Consider the following 15084-nt stretch of genomic DNA (forward strand, 5'->3'; position numbering starts at 1 on the left):
AGCATCCAGGTACTGAAAAGTCCAGTGCCCATATTAACCATTTGTCAACAGTTAAGTGGATCATTATTGTCAACATTATTGTTCCTGATAAACTACAGCAAATCCACTGGTGTCCCTAACCCTAACCATCCAGAGCAGGCCACAGCCCTCATCCGTCTCCCTGCTCCAGTCATCATCCAAGAACGTGAAGGCCAGAGTCTGGTAATCCAGCATGAGTCAAAATCTAATTACAGATATCTGAAATTAGAGTTTTGACTAAATCAAACTGCAGATATCAGTAAAGAATATCCGGTCAGTCACAGAACCCAACTACAGGCACATGAAGACACTAAGAACTTTAGTTGTGAACAAATAAAGTGTTTATCTAGATTTCAGGTTCCCAGTGACAACTTGGTCCATACAAAACACAGATGAAATAAAACACATCAGATACAATGGGAAACACACACACAGAATAAACTAGAAAATAATACTGAGAATTCACAGGAACCAAGTATGGATGAAGCCAGGAACAGAACCAGTAAAAAACAGGAACCAATCGTACTGAAGAAGGAACTAATATATTAACACAGGGACAGATGTGGATGATCCCACAGGAGTGAAACAAGGGGACATCAGAGGGAGCAAGAGAGCAAATGAAAGGAGAGAGAGAGAGAGAGATTAACTGTATGTACATCTTAATTTTTATTTTTTTCTCTATGTAACACTTGCTTTGACAATGTAAACGTATGTTTCCTATCTCAATAAAGCTCCACTGAAAAATGAGAAATAAATCATTGCAGAGTGGCAGGGCATGATTACAGCCACACGAGGGAGCCAGAGAACAAGAAGAGAGAGAGGAGGAACAGAGCAGAATGAGTCTCCTCGGCTTCTCCCTTCTTTCACTCTGGGTCGCCACAGGAGATACGAGGTGGAGCTTCATGTTAATTTGGCACAAATTTTAGGCCGGATGACCCTCATGGAGAATGGGCAGGGGTGGCCTCAACCAGCCCTGAACAGAAAGAAACAAACCACCATGACATTAAATCCAAATTGAAAGTACTTGAGTCCAAAACCACAATTTGTACTTGTTTTTTGTAATCTTTTTTTTTAAAAAAGAGAGCTCACTAAAGCTCCAAGGACAAAGTTTAGATTCAGCTAATGCTGAAAACCTGTGGCTCACTCATCTACGTTGTAAAGTCTAGGCTCAGGTGAAGGTGACTGAGCTGAAAACCTGTGGACTGCTGATCTGTGTGACAAAGCAAATGTGTCAGGTCTGATTTCTTTTATGAACGATGATGTGTTTTCATTGACATACCTGATAAGTGCAGCACAAGGTCACAGAGAACCTGACCTTTGTGTGTGTGAGAGAGAGTGGAGAGAGTTGCCAGTTTATTAGATACACCTTGTGAAACATAATGTAGCCTTGATGGAAAACCCATTTCATACAGAAGTGAAGATGTGCCTTCTTAAAAGTCAATACCACCAGCTGCCACAGCTGACGACACAGGAATCCTTTATCACTCTTGCACTTTCATGTTGAACGCACCCAAACTTTACCCCAAGAAGAACATAGAGAAGAAGCGCTGCTGTTGGGCCTCCTGCAGTATGATGTTTCCAGAATTCCAGAAGGAGAGAAAAAAAATGTTGTTTGTAATGTGGCCGCCCTTTCCAGATGTGTTGTGTGTTGGGGGGTTTGGCTGGATGTTTTTGTGTTGTTTTCTTTTCTTTGCTCTCCAGGTGGTATGCAAACTGGTTTTTGTCTGTGGAGATGGTGCTGGCAGAAGAATCCTTCACCCTCATCAACATTATTCGCTGCATTTGTGGAGGATGTCCACGTGCAGGCCTAATGACTCGCAGCACCTGTGGATGATGCTCACGTGCAGACTTAAGGACTTTCAGCTGAAGCAGATAATGAGATGGCGTTCTGCGTTTAAGCCATGAGTGGTTCAAGCAGAATTGCCGGGAACTCGACCTTGTGACGTTCGTTTGTGAGACGCTGAGGACCGCGCCTGGGTTTGACACATCGTGCCTGTGAAGGAGGACGGGTGAGGGACACATTCTGTCAGCACACATCAGAGGTGATTGATTGTCTGAATAAGTGTTAACAGTAATTTGGTATTTTGTTACGCAGTATATTTGAACATTGATGAGAATTGTGCAGCTCGCTTCTCACGGCTGTGGCGTGCGGACTGATGATCCTCCACCTGTTGTGAGAAGCTGCTCATTTACATAAAGCTTAAATTCAGACCTGAATGTGTTGCTGATAGTGTGTGCCTTTGAGGGATATTAGTTGTAGCTGTTGACTTACCTCACCTCTTCTATCCTTCACAGAGTCAGTTTGTCGTGTCCACCTGGGGGTGTTTGGCGGTGAACTTGAGTCCAGAAGCGCCGGGCTTCGATCCCTTTGGGCGCTGGAGAGCGCGCCGTCCTTCACTCCGCCAGATAAACCATATTTTATGTTGTACACAATTATTGCACAAGAGGGGAAAAATAAAATTGTTTTGTTTTTGGAACCGCTTTCTGGTTATTTAGCGCTGGGTTCAGTCAGACGCAGGTCCGCTCCTCAACCCGCGTCGGCACATAACAAGATGGGCACTGTGTGCTTTTGGAATAGAACTGAGTTGCTCAGCTGGTTTAATTTTGGGGGGAGGAGGCTAAGGATGAATGTTTTCTTGACATGTAGATAGAAAAAAACATCTGGAAATTTAAACAAAACGTCCAATGTTGTCCAACTTTAGAAATTTCAAGATTCACACTGGTTATGCACTTCTGGAAGTCACAGTGTCTGAACGTTTTTTCATTTTTGCTGTTTTGAACTACATGAAAAACACAAATAATACAAATACAACTCATACGTAAAAAAAATCTGAAATGGATTAAAATAAATTATACACCTTAAACAAATTCTAAACAATGGAAATAAGAGTTTTTGCTTTATATTGTTTTTCTCAGTAATTACTGCTTTGTGTATATTATGTACATTTTCTGTTATTTTGCTAATAAATCAAATGTAATCAATCAAAAACTGCATTTCATTTGAAAAACAAAGGAAAGTAACTCACACAGTAATGGATTCCCTTTTATTTTGTTGATTACAGGAGGAAGTTCAAAAAGAAGGGGATGGCTGAAATGAGTCTTGAAGGGAAAGAAGCTGAAAGGTATGAAAAATATGTTAATAAAATATTGATAATATGAACATAAATATGTTTTAGTCATAGGACTGGGTATAATAATGTATTGAAATTATTTTATATCTCCATATATCAGCTGTTACTTGGGCTTTTTCTGCATTTCTAAATGTATTCATTTATGGATTTCCATGTCTTCATTTGTTTATTAGTTACCATATCAGGAGGTCTGTATCATCCTCTCGTTGATATCAGCAGAACATCTACCATCATTGAATTCATATCAATTCAATGACTTTCGACAAGAGGTTCCAGCCCAGTATCTGTAACCAGAAGCCCAAGTCAAGTCATTACGTGATACGTGTTGGTTTACGTGTTGGCATCAGAATTTTGGCTCTCTGTTGGGACTGTTTACACAGAGACTGCTACCTGCTGCTTTGGACTTGAATTAACAGTCTTTTTCAAGACTTTTTTACTTTTTTACCTTTTTACTTTTTTTTTTTTATTTTTTTTTTACTTTTTTACTGTGCTCCAACACCTAAGGAAGACCTCTAACGGTCGAAACATCGCGACGGAGCACTTTTATCAGCTAACTTTCGTTTTTATTTTTTTTTATTTTTTTTTATTTTTTTTTTCTCTTTTAGCACTGTTGTCGTGCGTTATCTGTGCTGCTCCACAGCGTGTTTAGTTGATTTTTATTTTATTTTAGCACCGTTGTCGTGCGTTCGCTGTTGTTGTGCATTCCCTGTGCTGCTTCATGGCCTGTTTGGTGCCTTGATTGGGGCACTCCTTCTGCTGAATCACCTTTAAATTATTTACACATTATTCACTTTGTGTGTTTTTAGGAATCCGCTAGGTTGCGTAGCTACTAGCTCTTAGCCGATTTAGCATGGCGGCTTCTCCTGTCTCTCCCGTACTTTTCTGCTCTGGGTGTGAAATGTTTAGTTATTCCTCGGCCTCCTTTAGCAGTAACGGTACTTGTAATAAGTGCAGCTTATTCGTAGCTTTGGAGGCCAGGCTGGGCGAATTGGAGACTCGGCTCCGCACCGTGGAAAATTCTACAGCTAGCCAGGCCCCTGTAGTCGGTGCGGACCAAGGTAGCTTAGCCGCCGCTAGTTCCCCCCTGGCAGATCCCGGGCAGTCGGGAAAGCAGGCTGACTGGGTGACTGTGAGGAGGAAGCGTAGCCCTAAACAGAAGCCCCGTGTACACCGTCAACCCGTTCACATCTCTAACCGTTTTTCCCCACTCGACGATACACTCGCCGAGGATCAAACTCTGGTTATTGGCGACTCTGTTTTGAGAAATGTAAAGTTAGCGACACCAGCAACCATTGTCAATTGTCTTCCGGGGGCCAGAGCAGGCGACATCGAAGGACATTTGAAATTGCTGGCTAAGGCTAAGCGTAAATTTGGTAAGATTGTAATTCACGTCGGCAGTAATGACACTCGGTTACGCCAATCGGAGGTCACTAAAATTAACATTAAATCGGTGTGTAACTTTGCAAAAACAATGTCGGACTCTGTAGTTTTCTCTGGGCCCCTCCCCAATCAGACCGGGAGTGACATATTTAGCCGCATGTTCTCCTTGAATTGCTGGCTATCTGAGTGGTGTCCAAAAAATGAGGTGGGCTTCATTGATAATTGGCAAAGCTTCTGGGGAAAACCTGGTCTTGTTAGGAGAGACGGCATCCATCCCACTTTAGAGGGAGCAGCTCTCATTTCTAGAAATCTGGCCAATTTTCTTGGATCCTCCAAACTGTGACTGTCCAGCGTTGGGACCAGGAGGCAGAGCTGTGGTCTTATACACCTCTCTGCAGCTTCTCTCCCCCTGCCATCCCCTCGTTGCCCCATCCCCGTAGAGACGGTGCCTGCTCCCAGACCACCAATAACCAGCAAAAATCTATTTAAGCATAAAAATTCAAAAAGAAAAAATAATATAGCACCTTCAATTGCACCACAGACTAAAACAGTTAAATGTGGTCTATTAAACATTAGGTCTCTCTCTTCTAAGTCCCTGTTGGTAAATGATATAATAATTGATCAACGTATTGATTTATTCTGCCTTACAGAAACCTGGTTACAGCAGGATGAATATGTTAGTTTAAATGAGTCAACACCCCCGAGTCACACTAACTGTCAGAATGCTCGTAGCACGGGCCGGGGCGGAGGATTAGCAGCAATCTTCCATTCCAGCTTATTAATTAATCAAAAACCTAGACAGAGCTTTAATTCATTTGAAAGCTTGTCTCTTAGTCTTGTCCATCCAAATTGGAAGTCCCAAAAACCAGTTTTATTTGTTATTATCTATCATCCACCTGGTCGTTACTGTGAGTTTCTCTGTGAATTTTCAGACCTTTTGTCTGACTTAGTGCTTAGCTCAGATAAGATAATTATAGTGGGCGATTTTAACATCCACACAGATGCTGAGAATGACAGCCTCAACACTGCATTTAATCTATTATTAGACTCTATCGGCTTTGCTCAAAAAGTAAATGAGTCCACCCACCACTTTAATCATATCTTAGATCTTGTTCTGACTTATGGTATGGAAATAGAAGACTTAACAGTATTCCCTGAAAACTCCCTTCTGTCTGATAATTTTTTAATAACATTTACATTTACCCTGATGGACTACCCTGCAGTGGGGAATAAGTTTCATTACACTAGAAGTCTTTCAGAAAGTGCTGTAACTAGGTTTAAGGATATGATTCCTTCGTTATGTTCCCTAATGTCATATACCAACACAGAGCAGAGTAGCTACCTAAACTCTGTAAGGGAGTTAGAGTATCTCGTCAATAGTTTTACATCCTCTTTGAAGACAACTTTGGATGCTGTAGCTCCTCTGAAAAAGAGAGCTTTAAATCAGAAGTGTCTGACTCCGTGGTATAACTCACAAACTCGTATCTTAAAGCAGATAACCCGTAAGTTGGAGAGGAAATGGCGTCTCACTAATTTAGAAGATCTTCACTTAGCCTGGAAAAAGAGTTTGTTGCTCTATAAAAAAGCCCTCCGTAAAGCTAGGACATCTTTCTACTCATCACTAATTGAAGAAAATAAGAATAACCTCAGGTTTCTTTTCAGCACTGTAGCCAGGCTGACAAAGAGTCAGAGCTCTATTGAGCTGAGTATTCCATTAACTTTAACTAGTAATGACTTCATGACTTTCTTTGCTAACAAAATTTTGACTATTAGAGAAAAAATTACTCATAACCATCCCAAAGATGTATTGTTATCTTTGGCTGCTTTCAGTGATGCCGGTATTTGGTTAGACTCTTTCTCTCCAGTTGTTCTGTCTGAGTTATTTTCATTGGTTGCTTTGTCCAAACCATCGGCATGTTTATTGGACCCCATTCCTGCCAGGCTGCTCAAGGAAGTCCTACCATTATTTAATGCTTCCTGTTGTGTGGGCCGCTGAAGAGGAGGTACTGCTGGCCCACCACCACCAGAGGGCGCCCTGCCTGGAGTGCGGGCTCCAGGCACCAGAGGGCGCTACCGCATCATGGGAGTAATCTGGGTGACAGCTGTCACCCATCTCCAAACACAGCTGTTTCTACTCAGCACCGAGGTATATCAGGAGGACGGCGTCTCCACCTCAGTGCCGAGATATCGCCTTAAGACTGAGGTAACATTCTCTGCCTTCATATTCTGAATAACCAGCTAAGATTTGTAAACCGTTTCAGGACTGCTGACTACTAACAGCTAAATTGCTTGAATAAGTACTCACCTTCCTGCTGTATATTGTCAAGAGGTGGAGGCGGCTTCTCCCCTCTCCGTGGCTGGGTGCTGTCGCATCCACATCTGTGTGTTGTTGCTCTCTCCTGCCAGCAGTACCGGATCCGACGAGCGGAGGCAGTGGCCACCTGGGAATTCGGGACTTGGCGGTTCCAGTATTTCCGGGGGTCGGTGGCAGAGGAGATCTGGGTGGTTCCGGTTCGACTGAGACGGACGTCTCCTACCTTCGAGCCTGCCCACACGACACCAGTGGAATTCGGTGTAAACCCAAAGTGTCAATTGTTGTATTGGTTGTGCATTTTCACAACAGTAAAAATTGTTATTTACTTTCTCCATTGTCCGTTCATTGCGCCCCCTGTTGTGGGTCCGTGTTCCTACACTTTCACAACACTTCAATCTTAAATATGATCAATCTATCTTTGTTAGTTGGTTATGTACCACAGGCCTTTAAGGTGGCAGTAATTAAACCATTACTTAAAAAGCCATCACTTGACCCAGCTATCTTAGCTAATTATAGGCCAATCTCCAACCTTCCTTTTCTCTCAAAGATTCTTGAGAGGGTAGTTGTAAAACAGCTAACTGATCACCTGCAGAGGAATGGTCTATTTGAAGAGTTTCAGTCAGGTTTTAGAATTCATCATAGTACAGAAACAGCATTAGTGAAGGTTACAAATGATCTTCTTATGGCTTCGGACAGTGGACTTATCTCTGTGCTTGTTCTGTTGGACCTCAGTGCTGCTTTTGATACTGTTGACCATAAAATTTTATTACAGAGATTAGAGCATGTCATAGGTATTAAAGGCACTGCGCTGCGGTGGTTTGAATCATATTTGTCTAATAGATTACAGTTTGTTCATGTAAATGGGGAATCTTCTTCACAGACTAAAGTTAATTATGGAGTTCCACAAGGTTCTGTGCTAGGACCAGTTTTATTCACTTTATACATGCTTCCCTTAGGCAGTATTATTAGACGGTATTGCTTAAATTTTCATTGTTACGCAGATGATACCCAGCTTTATCTATCCATGAAGCCAGAGGATACACACCAATTAGCTAAACTGCAGGATTGTCTTACAGACATAAAGACATGGATGACCTCTAATTTCCTGCTTTTAAACTCAGATAAAACTGAAGTTATTGTACTTGGCCCCACAAATCTTAGAAGCATGGTGTCTAACCAGATCGTTACTCTGGATGGCATTTCCCTGATCTCTAGTAATACTGTGAGAAATCTTGGAGTCATTTTTGATCAGGATATGTCATTCAAAGCGCATATTATCAATCAATCAATCAACTTTTTTCTTATATAGCGCCAAATCACAACAAACAGTTGCCCCAAGGCGCTCCACACTGTAAGGCAAGGCCATACAACAATTATAAAAAACCCCAACGGTCAAAACGACCCCCTATGAGCAAGCACTTGGCAGCAGTGGGAAGGAAAAACTCCCTTTTAACAGGAAGAAACCTCCAGCAGAACCAGGCTCAGGGAGGGGCAGTCTTCTGCTGAGACTGGTTGGGGCTGAGGGAAAAAACCAGGAAAAAGACATGCCGTGAAGGGGGGCAGAGATCGATCACTAATGATTAAATGCAGAGTGATGCATACGGAGCAAAAAGAGAAAGAAACAGTGCATCATGGGAACCCCCCCACAATCTACGTCTAAAGCAGCATAACCAAGGGATGGTCCAGGGTCACCCGATCCAGCCCTAACTATAAGCCTTAGCGAAAAGGAAAGTTTTAAGCCTAATCTTAAAAGTAGAGAGGGTATCTGTCTCCCTGATCTGAATTGGGAGCTGGTTCCACAGGAGAGGAGCCTGAAAGCTGAAGGCTCTGCCTCCCATTCTACTCTTACAAACCCTAGGAACTACAAGTAAGCTCGCAGTCTGAGAGCGAAGTGCTCTAATGGGGTAATATGGTTCTATGAGGTCCCTAAGATAAGATGGGACCTGATTATTCAAAACCTTATAAGTAAGAAGAAGAATTTTAAATTCTATTCTAGAATTAACAGGAAGCCAATGAAGAGAGGCCAACACGGGTGAGATATGCTCTCTCCTGCTAGTCCCCGTCAGTACTCTAGCTGCAGCATTCTGAACCAACTGAAGGCTTTTTAGGGAACTTTTAGGACAACCTGATAATAATGAATTACAATAGTCCAGCCTAGAGGAAATAAATGCATGAATTAGTTTTTCAGCATCACTCTGAGACAAGACCTTTCTGATTTTAGAGATATTGCGTAAATGCAAAAAAGCAGTCCTACATATTTGTTTAATATGCGCAATAAGCAATACCGTCTAATAATACTGCCTAAGGGAAGCATGTATAAAGTGAATAAAATTGGTCCTAGCACAGAACCTTGTGGAACTCCATAATTAACTTTAGTCCATGAAGAAGATTCCCCATTTACATGAACAAACTGTAATCTATTAGACAAATATGATTCAAACCACCGCAGCGCAGTGCCTTTAATACCTATGACATGCTCTAATCTCTGTAATAAAATTTTATGGTCAACAGTATCAAAAGCAGCACTGAGGTCCAACAGAACAAGCACAGAGATAAGTCCACTGTCCGAAGCCATAAGAAGATAATTTGTAACCTTCACTAATGCTGTTTCTGTACTATGATGAATTCTAAAACCTGACTGAAACTCTTCAAATAGACCATTCCTCTGCAGGTGATCAGTTAGCTGTTTTACAACTACCCTCTCAAGAATCTTTGAGAGAAAAGGAAGGTTGGAAATTGGCCTATAATTAGCTAAGATAGCTGGGTCAAGTGATGGCTTTTTAAGTAATGGTTTAATTACTGCCACCTTAAAGGCCTGTGGTACATAACCAACTAACAAAGATAGATTAATCATATTTAAGATTGAAGCATTAAATAATGGTAGGACTTCCTTGAGCAGCCTGGCAGGAATGGGGTCTAATAGACATGTTGATGGTTTGGACGAAGCAACCAATGAAAATAACTCAGACAGAACAACCGGAGAGAAAGAGTCTAACCAAATACCGGCATCACTGAAAGCAGCCAAAGATAACGATACATCTTTGGGATGGTTATGAGTAATTTTTTCTCTAATAGTCAAAATTTTGTTAGCAAAGAAAGTCATGAAGTCATTACTAGTTAATGTTAATGGAATACTCAGCTCAATAGAGCTCTGACTCTTTGTCAGCTTAGCTACAGTGCTGAAAAGAAACCTGAGGTTATTCTTATTTTCTTCAATTAGTGATGAGTAGAAAGATGTCCTAGCTTTACGGAGGGCTTTTTTATAGAGCAACAAACTCTTTTTCCAGGCTAAGTGAAGATCTTCTAAATTAGTGAGACGCCATTTCCTCTCCAACTTACGGGTTATCTGCTTTAAGCTACGAGTTTGTGAGTTATACCACGGAGTCAGACACTTCTGATTTAAAGCTCTCTTTTTCAGAGGAGCTACAGCATCCAAAGTTGTCTTCAAAGAGGATGTAAAACTATTGACGAGATACTCTATCTCCCTTACAGAGTTTAGGTAGCTACTCTGCACTGTGTTGGTATATGACATTAGAGAACATAACGAAGGAATCATATCCTTAAACCTAGTTACAGCGCTTTCTGAAAGACTTCTAGTGTAATGAAACTTATTCCCCACTGCTGGGTAGTCCATCAGGGTAAATGTAAATGTTATTAAAAAATGATCAGACAGAAGGGAGTTTTCAGGGAATACTGTTAAGTCTTCTATTTCCATACCATAAGTCAGAACAAGATCTAAGATATGATTAAAGTGGTGGGTGGACTCATTTACTTTTTGAGCAAAGCCGATAGAGTCTAATAATAGATTAAATGCAGTGTTGAGGCTGTCATTCTCAGCATCTGTGTGGATATTAAAATCGCCCACTATAATTATCTTATCTGAGCTAAGCACTAAGTCAGACAAAAGGTCTGAAAATTCACAGAGAAACTCACAGTAACGACCAGGTGGACGATAGATAATAACAAATAAAACTGGTTTTTGGGACTTCCAATTTGGATGGACAAGACTAAGAGACAAGCTTTCAAATGAATTAAAGCTCTGTCTGGGTTTTTGATTAATTAATAAGCTGGAATGGAAGATTGCTGCTAATCCTCCGCCCCGGCCCGTGCTACGAGCATTCTGACAGTTAGTGTGACTCGGGGGTGTTGACTCATTTAAACTAACATATTCATCCTGCTGTAACCAGGTTTCTGTTAGGCAGAATAAATCAATACGTTGATCAATTATTATATCATTTACCAACAGGGACTTAGAAGAGAGAGACCTAATGTTTAATAGACCACATTTAACTGTTTTAGTCTGTGGTGCAATTGAAGGTGCTATATTATTTTTTCTTTTTGAATTTTTATGCTTAAATAGATTTTTGCTGGTTATTGGTGGTCTGGGAGCAGGCACCGTCTCTACGGGGATGGGGCAACGAGGGGATGGCAGGGGGAGAGAAGCTGCAGAGAGGTGTATAAGACCACAGCTCTGCCTCCTGGTCCCAACGCTGGACAGTCACAGTTTGGAGGATCCAAGAAAATTGGCCAGATTTCTAGAAATGAGAGCTGCTCCATCTAAAGTGGGATGGATGCCGTCTCTCCTAACAAGACCAGGTTTTCCCCAGAAGCTTTGCCAATTATCAATGAAGCCCACCTCATTTTTTGGACACCACTCAGACAGCCAGCAATTCAAGGAGAACATGCGGCTAAACATGTCACTCCCGGTCCGATTGGGGAGGGGCCCAGAGAAAACAACAGAGTCCGACACTGTTTTTGCAAAGTTACACACCGATTCAATGTTAATTTTAGTGACCTCCGATTGGCGTAACCGAGTGTCATTACTGCCGACGTGAATTACAATCTTACCAAATTTACGCTTAGCCTTAGCCAGCAATTTCAAATGTCCTTCGATGTCGCCTGCTCTGGCCCCCGGAAGACAATTGACAATGGTTGCTGGTGTCGCTAACTTCACATTTCTCAAAACAGAGTCGCCAATAACCAGAGTCTGATCCTCGGCGAGTGTGTCGTCGAGTGGGGAAAAACGGTTAGAGATGTGAACGGGTTGACGGTGTACACGGGGCTTCTGTTTAGGGCTACGCTTCCTCCTCACAGTCACCCAGTCAGCCTGCTTTCCCGACTGCCCGGGATCTGCCAGGGGGGAACTAGCGGCGGCTAAGCTACCTTGGTCCGCACCGACTACAGGGGCCTGGCTAGCTGTAGAATTTTCCACGGTGCGGAGCCGAGTCTCCAATTCGCCCAGCCTGGCCTCCAAAGCTACGAATAAGCTGCACTTATTACAAGTACCGTTACTGCTAAAGGAGGCCGAGGAATAACTAAACATTTCACACCCAGAGCAGAAAAGTGCGGGAGAGACAGGAGAAGCCGCCATGCTAAATCGGCTAAGAGCTAGTAGCTACGCAACCTAGCGGATTCCTAAAAACACACGAAGTGAATAATGTGTAAATAATTTAAAGGTGATTCAGCAGAAGGAGTGCCCCAATCAAGGCACCAAACAGGCCATGAAGCAGCACAGGGAACGCACAACAACAGCGAACGCACAACAACAGCGAACGCACGACAACGGTGCTAAAATAAAATAAAAATCAACTAAACACGCTGTGGAGCAGCACAGATAACGCACGACAACAGTGCTAAAAGAGAAAAAAATAAAATAAAATAAAATAAAAAAAATAAAAACGAAAGCGTTAGCAAGCTAGTTAGCTTGCCAACACTGATGAAAGTTAGCTGATAAAAGTGCTCCGTCGCGATGTTTCGACCGTTAGAGGTCTTCCTTAGGCGTTGGAGCACAGTAAAAAAGTAAAAAAAAAAAAGGTAAAAAGGTAAAAAAAAGTCTTGAAAAAGACTGTTAATTCAAGTCCAAAGCAGCAGGTAGCAGTCTCTGTGTAAACATATTAAACAAATATGTAGGACTGCCTTTTTGCATTTACGCAATATCTCTAAAATCAGAAAGGTCTTGTCTCAGAGTGATGCTGAAAAACTAATTCACGCATTTATTTCCTCTAGGCTGGACTATTGTAATTCATTATTATCAGGTTGTCCTAAAAGTTCCCTAAAAAGCCTTCAGTTGGTTCAGAATGCTGCAGCTAGAGTACTGACGGGGACTAGCAGGAGAGAGCATATCTCACCCGTGTTGGCCTCTCTTCATTGGCTTCCTGTTAATTCTAGAATAGAATTTAAAATTCTTCTTCTTACTTATAAGGTTTTGAATAATCAGGTCCCATCTTATCTTAGGGACCTCGTAGTACCATATTACCCCATTAGAGCGCTTCGCTCTCAGACTGCGGGCTTACTTGTAGTTCCTAGGGTTTGTAAGAGTAGAATGGGAGGCAGAGCCTTCAGCTTTCAGGCTCCTCTCCTGTGGAACCAGCTCCCAATTCAGATCATGGAGACAGACACCCTCTCTACTTTTAAGATTAGGCTTAAAACTTTCCTTTTCGCTAAGGCTTATAGTTAGGGCTGGATCGGGTGACCCTGGACCATCCCTTGGTTATGCTGCTTTAGACGTAGATTGTGGGGGGGTTCCCATGATGCACTGTTTCTTTCTCTTTTTGCTCCGTATGCATCACTCTGCATTTAATCATTAGTGATCGATCTCTGCCCCCCTCCACAGCATGTCTTTTTCCTGGTTTTTTCCCTCAGCCCCAACCAGTCTCAGCAGAAGACTGCCCCTCCCTGAGCCTGGTTCTGCTGGAGGTTTCTTCCTGTTAAAAGGGAGTTTTTCCTTCCCACTGTTGCCAAGTGCTTGCTCATAGGGGGTCGTTTTGACCGTTGGGGTTTTTCATAATTATTGTATGGCCTTGCCTTACAATATGGAGCGCCTTGGGGCAACTGTTTGTTGTGATTTGGCGCTATATAAGAAAAAAGTTGATTGATTGATTGATATCTTAGAATAGAATAGAAAAGAATGCCTTTATTGACACAAAATGCATGTACAATGAGATTAAAAGTAACTCCTTCTCAGTGCAAACATATAAAACAATGATACAGGAAGGGGGGATAAGGTGCACTGTCTGAGATTTATATACAATTGCAGAAAAAAGAATACTATGGATTTTCAAGTCTGAATATGTGTTTATATGCAGTGTGACATATTGCATGTTATTAATTGGATGTGCACAGTAGTATTGATCATATGCAATGAAATATAGATATTGGACAGAGAGAGTTGGGGATACAGATATTGCACAGTCATGTATTTCACAGTAAGTGAGTAGAGAAAGTCTCGGGGTTAGACTCAAGCGTCAATGCACTTGTGAGTTCAGGATGCTTATGGCTTTTGGGGGGAAAAAACAACTGTTTTTCAGTCTGTCTGTGTTCTAACATCTATGCAATCAACTTCAGGAGATGGAGTAAGTTTATAGTGCTTATCTACAGCAGATAAGACATATGTACGGAAATTAGCATGTGTCGATGTCTTGGATCCTTAGTGACCTTTGGTGTGTTAACACAATAGGCCATTTTTGTGTGTCCTCCATGATCACACTGATTTCTTGTCGTGTAACGTTGGTGCAAATCCACTATTCATTACTTTTGTTGATACAGTCTGTCTGTTAGTCTGGAACTGTAAAACTGCCATAAAAGAAAACAAAAATTGTTCAGTATCATGTTATAATATCAGGTTATCAAAACATGCAAACTCAGCAAGTTATAAAATAATATGTTAAGTTTATTATGGTAACTTTGTCATAACGTTTCGTGTTAAAAGGTGAGAAATTCACATTATGAAATGAGACTAAACTTTTTTAAGTTGGTGTGGCAGCGGTACCCTTTCATGTGTTTCACAACAGTCATTTATTTTGCATAGCTATTTTACGTTCCCCCTGTGCGTGAGGAATTATTACGAGTAAGTTGCCCATAAGGGCAAGAAACACAACTGTCGGTTGACTATTGGCTGTCACCCATTCTTATTTTATTTTATTTTTATTTTTTTTGCAAAAGTTTACTTCTCACATGAATAAACTGTTAAGACCTTACTGCACAGCTGAGCAGCTTTTGTCGCCATCTAGCGAGTAATGTGAGAATTTCAGGGCAGCTGTACATTTCCTACTTGAAACTCAAAATTCAGTCGTCTTCCTCTTCTTCTTTGTCTTTCGGCTGTTCCCGTTAGGGGTCGCCACAGCAGATCAATCGTTTCCATCTCACCCTGTCCTCTGTATCTTCCTCTGTCACACCAACCACCTGCATGTCCTCTCTCAGCACATCCATGAACCTCCTCTTTGGTCTCCCTCTTCTCCTCCT

This window comes from Thalassophryne amazonica, chromosome 6 (assembly GCF_902500255.1).
Source record: "Thalassophryne amazonica chromosome 6, fThaAma1.1, whole genome shotgun sequence".
In the NCBI taxonomy this organism is placed as follows: domain Eukaryota; kingdom Metazoa; phylum Chordata; class Actinopteri; order Batrachoidiformes; family Batrachoididae; genus Thalassophryne; species Thalassophryne amazonica.